Raw genomic sequence first — 8,050 nt, forward strand, 5'->3', positions numbered from 1 at the left:
TTTGTCATCCATACCGATGTGACCCAAACTAGCATTAGCTAGCTAGCTAGCCCCTTAACGTAATCATGGCGGCGACGAATCGATACGATCAAAGGTGTGAGTATTTCTGATGACAGAATCTGATACTTGCTGTTCTCGAAGAATAAATCGGAGGATGGAGCAGTTGTGATTTGGGAAGAGGGAGAGGGGCGTGATTGCCCAATGAATGCCATCTCCTCCTCTCCTTTCACGGACTGCTGACCGATGGAGGCTAATTTCAGTGTTTTGATTCTTTTACGAAAGTTAAGAAAGATTTTATTCCCATGTAAAAGAAATCTAGATCTGACCATTTTCCTGTCTTCGGAGTCGATAGCATCATGACGATAGGGTATACCAGCCTACCACTGAGTCCTTGATGGTAAGCAATTTATCCACATTAAAGCAATGCAATCCAACCGTCACAGACGCTCGTGGAAGTCTATGCAACCCTACTATCGGGGTCGATGCTGGTAGGGTATACCAGCCTATTAATGAGTTTCCTAAGGACGGGCAATTTATTCACGTCAAAGCAACGACGCAACCCTACCATCGAGGTGATCGACGATAGATCCGTACAAGCAATATATGAATTTTTTTTCGATAGGGCGTGCACCCCTACCGTGAGGGGCCTTGACGGTAGACAACTGTACGCTACCGTCATCGACCCTGACGATAAGGAAAAAGTTGGATCTTGATTTTTTTAAACCATGGTTTAATATTGCTCAACTTTCACAAAAAAACAAAACACTGAAATTAGCCATCGATGGACGGATAAGAATGGAGAACCAGAGAAGGTCGGCGTACGGGAGTCGTTGGCGCCATCATCAAGGTTCCAAACTTCCAATCCAAGGGCAAGACGCCATCCTATTTCTGCCTAGGCTGGCGGGCACATTCCAGCATGCATCTCCTCCCATGAAAGTGGAAGTGCTGAGAATTTCGTGTATTAGCTGAGCAGCAATTGTCAATTATCTACTCCCTTCGTTCATAAATATGTACTTCCTTCGTCTTAAAATTTTTGTCTTTGATTTATCCAGATATAAATGTATTTAGTCACGTATTAATATTTTGATACATTCATTTTTAGAAAATCCTAAGACAATAATTTTAAGACGGAGGGAGTATTATTTTAAAGATTCAACTATGAGGTACATACAAAGCAAATAAATAAACCTACATTCTAAATTATGTCTTCGTATGTAATTTATATTAAAATCTTTATAAAATATACATTTAGGAACGCGAGGGAGTAATAAAATACTCGTGAAGGAACGCGAGGGAGTAATAAAATACTCGTGACTAATTAGTAGGCTCCTCTTTCTACTACTAGAAGTGTTCGTTCTATAGCTAGCATCGACACGTGCAGCAGCAGCTAGCTAGTCACGCTTTGGATAACTTCTGCATTTGGTTGTCTGGAAAGATCAGCTGGGGCCGTAGCCGGCCAAGTGTTATCAACGATTAAATTAATCGTGCTCGATAGATATTTAAATATGAAATGGACGTACGTTTACGTAGGAGTATCATGCATGGTGGTGATTACCATGATGACGCCCACAATCAGCTGATCCATCTTTGTACTAATTGTAGTTGTAGGGCATGTGCGTGCACTAGCACTAGTATGTGTCTTGTTGATTGTTTAATTATAGAGCGGGCCTCGACTGAGTTCTCTATGGCGGTCGATCGTTAGAGCATGGCGGACTTAGCAAATAAGACCATCTAAACGTCTAGAGTCTAGACGTGTCCGTTTAGTGATTAACCGTGTCTTTTATTAGTTCATTTGTGTAGTTATATTTATTTTTCGTATGTCCAATCGCTTATACGTGATTGATGAAGAGGAAGAAAAAAAATGAACTAATAAAAAAAATTGATTTAAAATGAGGTCGCGTCCTACATGACGGACTGTCAGAGTGTGTCATCCCTTATATTCTCCTTACATTTGAGATGAATATGAGGGATGTCGCTTAGTCTGAATATTTGAGAAGAAAACAAAAGGTTCGCTTGGGTTAATTTTTTTTACCCAACACCGATTGAAAAGGCGTTTCGAACATTTGAGTAGAATATAGGGATGCTCTTATGTTGGCTTTTACCGTTGATCCCGACGGAACGCGGACTTTGATGAATAGTGTCAAGATTACACGAGACAAGCCTACTATACTTGGTAGGACTGCCTCGACTGAGTTCCCTACGGTGTCGGGGCCTGTTGGTGTGTTCGGATAAAGGCGGCGGTCATAGGGTTTTTCTTGCGCTAAGACGAGGATCTGCAATGACGCTTGTCCTTCCTGATCTGGTCGTAGTGGCGTGTTCCGGAAGGCTCCGCCGATGAATTCCCATGGGCGTGCTATGCCTGAAGATTGCTGGATCGGGTGAGATTCGACCGTGTCCATCGGTTCTCCATTAAGAAGCGAGCGACGCGAAGCTCTGCTATGTGTTGCCATCAGAAAATATGTTTAGCTACTTGGTGAAGTCAGAGGCGGAGAATGTCATGAAAGTTGAGATTGAAGGACCTATAATGGTGATTGGAGCCTACAGCGTTAAGGAACTTGGTTTGAGTTTCAGGATTCATAGCAATGGTATGTAAGTAGGACGATAACACATGTGAAGTTCAATGTCTTGTGTTTTTTTAGGGTGAAAATTCAAGGTCTGGCCTTAGAGCATCTCCAACAGCCGCGCTTCGCGCCGCGCCCAAAAAATGCGTTTGCCGCGCGCGCTTCGGCTGGTTTAGCGCGGGGATAGGCGCTGGTTCCAAGAGCCGCGCTATAATGCAGCGCGCGTGCGCCGCTCCGGCAGTGCCCAAAAATGCAGCGCGCAGCACGCACAAACCACATATACACCAGCCGGCCGGACTAGGAGGGGGTGGGGCGGAAGCGCGGCAGTGCGGGGAGGCCGAGGACGCGCCTGTACGGTCGCCGGGGGGCGCGGGCGGCGCCCGCAGCGGAGACAGGCCGGGGAAGCGCCTGAGTGGTCGCCGACTGGCGCGGGCGGCGACGGCGGCGCGGGGATAGGCCGGGGAAGCGCTGAACGGTCGCCGGGGGCGCGAGCGGTGGCGGCGCCGGCGCGGCTGGATGGGGGGAGCGAGAGCGCGAGAGCGGAGGAGCGAGCGTGGGAGCGCGGGAGAGAGCAGGAGCGAGCGCGGGAGAGTCCCGCGTGCGGGAGTCGGCGCAGCAAATAAGGGGCGCGGGATTGCGTTTCGGCCAGCGCGCTGAACTGGAAATGGCGCGCGCGCCGTTTTTGCGCGCCCGCTGGAGCTGCCCTCCGCGTTGCGCGCGCGCTAAAACTGCCTTTTTTGCGGCGCGGCGCTTGTATAGCGCGCCTCTTGGAGATGCTCTTAGTTGGTTGTGCCTCGCAATGGCCTTGTTGAAGGCATTATTTGAGAGCGGGTATTATCCCACACATGAAAACCGAAGATCTACAATCGAGCAACGATGGCGTTGGTGCATCGTTTCCTCCTTGGAGGCATCGCTTTTGGAAGACTTGGACATCAGGTATTGTCTTGGTGGTGGTTCTGAGGAAAGACGTAGGCGGGTTGTAAGACTTAAAATAGTATATATATTTTTAAGTTGAAAGAGAGAGGAGCGGGTTATAAACTAAAAGCCACATATAGCACATGCTCCTCACTAGTGGGGACGGGGCCTTTAGCCCCGGCCCGTAAGGGGCTTTAGTCCCGGTTCAGCAACCGGGACTAAAGGGGCGGGACTAAAGGCCTAACCTTTAGTCCCGACCCTGTTACAAGCCCGGACTAAAGGGGCTCCACGTGGGCGCCTCGTAGCGCCCCAGGGGCAGGACCTTTAGTCCCGGTTCGTTGCACGGACCGGGACTAAAGAGTTTGAGATTTTGCTTATTTTTGGGTTTTTTTTTGAATGAAATTATTTTTGGGTTTTAGGGTTTTAGGGTTTAGGTGTTCGGGAGATTAACGTGGTGCCTCGTTTGGTGTTCGGGATTAGTTTTCATATAATTTAAATAGAAATAATTATGTATATATATATATAAGATTAATTTATCTTACAAGCGAGTATATATATACAATTATATGGAGATCTGAATTATCAGGACTAGAGCCCGTCTATTCGATTACATGGACGAACATCAGTAATGGCCCCCAACTACACTAAATTGTTCTTTGTCATCTATAGCTTCCGTCCTCAGAAAGGTCGCAAGCTCCTGTGCAACAACAATCACGCGTTGCTCTGGTAGGATCTTCGTCCTCATGGCCGTGTACTATATAAGAAGAGTAGATGAATATGAATATCAATCATGATAACAAAGAATGATGGGTAAAAATAGAGGTGTGAATGTTTATTTCTTACGTCGAATCTGTGATCCTTGTGCTCAGAGGTAAACGTGCGAAATGTCTCGCAAACATAGTATCCGCATAGATGCGTCCCCCGTGGCTACTGGTCGCACTTTACGAGAATAGAATATATATAATCAAAATAATAATCTAGCATCATAAATGTATTGAAAATAGAAGTATATCATAGTACTACTTACCTGAGCCGCTCTAAAGGTCAGCTTCTCGGGCTCGATACCGGGAGTCACGCACTTGAACCGCTTCCAAACCCTGCCCGACAAGGATAATGATTTGCTAACTTTTTCATTAATTGATATATTAGAAAATCATCGAAAGAGACCGATAGAGCGCAAGAATGATTGAAATTACCCTTGGAGCATGTCCTGCAGGCTTTGGAACTTTTCCAAGGGTCTCGATAATGGGTCGAAGGCATCAACTCTTCCCTTATCAATTTGAATGTTCAACAGAATCCAATGGAAGCTGCACATGTATATATATATATATGTGTGTGTGTGTGTGTGTGTGTGTGTGTCAGTAACTTATCAATTACACTTATAAGTGAATGGACACAACAGAGTAAAGACCCTCACCTGAAGTTGTATGGAAACAGTATGTGGTCACAGAAATTTTGATCTGTTAGAAACCTTAGAAGGTTTTCCTCCGTCTCCTTGGGTTTATCAGTTAGCGTCGCTATATGTATTTTATCTGGGTCAATAAACCCAATATTTAGGATGTTCTTACTTTTACAATCCAGAATCTTCATTCTGCATAATAGAGTACAAGTTATATATAGACAATGAATTGAAATAACTAAACAAGTTATATGTAGACAACAAATTGAAAAACTTACAGACAATAGCAACTCATAAGCGATTTGTCGAGGGCGTCGCCATTGTACATCTGGAAGAGTTCATCAAAGTTGATATGGATTTCTTCGGGGCGGCCGTAGTACTCCCGTGGGACACTCACCACGATCATCGTTCTCCCATTCTTTGATTCACTTAAGTACCATGTATGCAAGTAACACATATTTGTTGGGAGATCATCTTTGCTGACCAAAGGCTCTCCCATGACAAACTATCGCTTAGGGGCTACCATAGCCTTGGGTAACCTGTCGTCTTGGGAAGCTAGAACATCTTCAACTGAGACACCCCGTTCAGCCGCCCACTTCTTTGCTAATTCAAAATCTTGCCCCTACATCGGAGGGGGAACATTCTCGGTTAACACCTTGAGGGGTGGGATCGACTGTTTGGCCTGTTGTCCAAGCTGAGGAACGTCTGATTTTTTCTTGCATGTAGTTGAACTTGATTTGCTCCCACTTGCACTTGCACGTGATGTGCTCTTTTTCACTTTCTTCTGCAATGTGCGTGTATAGTCATCAGGCTTATGGTGTAAGTCATACTGTGATGGGATGGTCGTGAAGTATTTTGCAAATGCTATTTGCTTCTCGGTGTATTCCGGGCGGGGCTCGGGTTCCTTCTTTTTCATCTGCGCATCATGATGTTCCTTTGCTATCCTGGCGTTTTCCTCGGGGGTACGATCATAAGGTCTGATAGGAATATTAGCATGAGGTACCTTTGGGAGGGGCGACCGTTTGCGCTTTGGGGTGCTCCGTCGCTTAGAAATCGTCGGCGGAGCGTTCTTGGTCGCACGCTTCCGCTTAGTATCCTGCGCGGGCGGCGGCGGAGACGGACGACCCAAGTCCGGCGGCGGTGATCGAGATGGACTCGTGTTGTGCTGGCCGACGTCATGTGGAGGGCTTGGAGGTAATGGAGGTGTAGGTGACCAGCGACGACTCGGAGGCGGTGTTGTCCTTGGGGCCGAGCCTGGAAGCTTGATGTAGTTCTTGTCCCATAGGATGACTCCACCCAGTACTTCTCCGAGTGTCCTCTCATCTTCCGGTCCAGCTATGTCGAGCTCCATATCATGAAACACCGCCATGATTTCATCCACCCCGACTTTAGCAAAGCCAGCTAGAATCTCACGGCCATGCGAGCGTGCATCAGGGCCAGAAGGTAAAGCTTGTCCGACGGCCACCTTCATGGATATGTTCTTAAATTTCTGATGGAGTTCACATGATGTTGACTCCTTGATTCCATCCACGGGGTAGCCGGGACCGCCCTGTATCATTCTTCGTGCATCGTCGGGCGGGGCCTCAGATTTAGCCATGCTGCTTTTTCGTTTAGATGGGGCGCCGGTAATATGAAGTGCAGGATCTTCGTGGCGCGGTACTCCTCTAAGCTCATCAATTTGCTTCTGTTGCTCGTTAATCCTGGCAAGCAACTGGTTGAACTTGTCATTCTCCTCATCCTGCTGCCGCTTCTTTGCTCTCTCTCGGCTTCTGTAAGTGTCTTGGTCTCTGGCAAACCCAAGCCACCACGGGTAAGAAGGACCGAAGCCTCGCGTTCGTCCTCCATGTTCGTCATTGCCGAGGACCAGCGTGAGCAAATCTTTCTCTCTATCTGCAGTGAACTTTCTTTTTCCCTCCTTAATTTATTTCACTATCCTTTTCCAATTCTTCCTGGGTATCCTAAGACCGTCACTGCAGATGAGGTCCCCTGTTTTTTCGTCGTACGACCCACCATGCGCAAGGAACCAATTTCTTGCTCTCAGTTCCTACTCATCACGGAGTGGTTCATGTACGATGCCTTTATCTAGCAGATCTTGCTCTTTCTTATCCCACTTGGGGATGGCAGTCTCATAGCCCCCTCGCCCGAGCTTGTGGTGATATTTCTTCTTGTCGGCATTTATCTTGTTCTTTTTTGGTAATGCCTGGGCATCTTCTGACTCCTTGTACTCTTGAAATGCCTTCCAGTGATTCGCTTGCTTGGCTAGATATCCCTCGAATACTAGCACTTTCTTTGTCTTCAGATAGTTTTTCCATAGCTTCTTCTGCCAGCTACGGAACAGTTCGACCATCTTCTTTAGAGTCCACTGCTTGACTTTGGCCCTCAGTTTGTCTGCGACATCTTCATTCTCACATTCTGGCAGGTTGAAATGTGACATGAGATCATTCCAAAGATTATCTTTGTACTTTTCGGCGACATAGTCACTATCGGCTGCCCCTTTGCGCTTGTTCCACTCCCGAACGCTGATCGGGACGTGATCCCTAACGAGAACTCCGCATTGCTTCTTGAATGTGTCAACAACATTCTTAGGAAGCTTGGGTTCGCCCGTAGGCAATATCACCTCAAAGGTGTAATGCGTCTGTGCATCCAACTTTCTAGTCGGGCCTCGTTTCGTAGCTTTGCTCGATGTGGAGGCCTAAGAGGGAGAAACATTCATCAAATGAATGTATATGTATACAATATAGAGCTATCTCCAATATTTTTCACATATTACAAGTGATTGTCGAACTTCATATGTATACCTCGCCGGACTTTATTATTTCTTCACCGGCTTCTCCACCGGCTTCTCCATCAGTGGAGCTATCACCTTCTCCGTCATTGGACCTATCTCCTGCCCCATCGGCTTCATCTTCGTGTCGCTCGACCTCCATTCCATATCCGGAGGGGTTTAGATATGACGACGGAGATTCAGCTGGTTCAACGTCGGGGCCGTCTTTGATTATATCTTCGAGAAGTTCTTCCTCTTCGAGGTTCTTGATATGTGGATCCATAGTTCTGCAAAAAACGGATTCTCTTAACCTTTGTACCAAAAAAGAATTATTCTATCAGGAACTCCGTTCTAAAACAACTTTAGTCCCGGGTCGTGGCTCCACCCGGGACTCCTAGATTTTTGCATAGT

Source organism: Hordeum vulgare, chromosome 6H (assembly GCF_904849725.1).
Source record: "Hordeum vulgare subsp. vulgare chromosome 6H, MorexV3_pseudomolecules_assembly, whole genome shotgun sequence".
Classification (NCBI taxonomy): Eukaryota; Viridiplantae; Streptophyta; class Magnoliopsida; order Poales; family Poaceae; genus Hordeum; species Hordeum vulgare.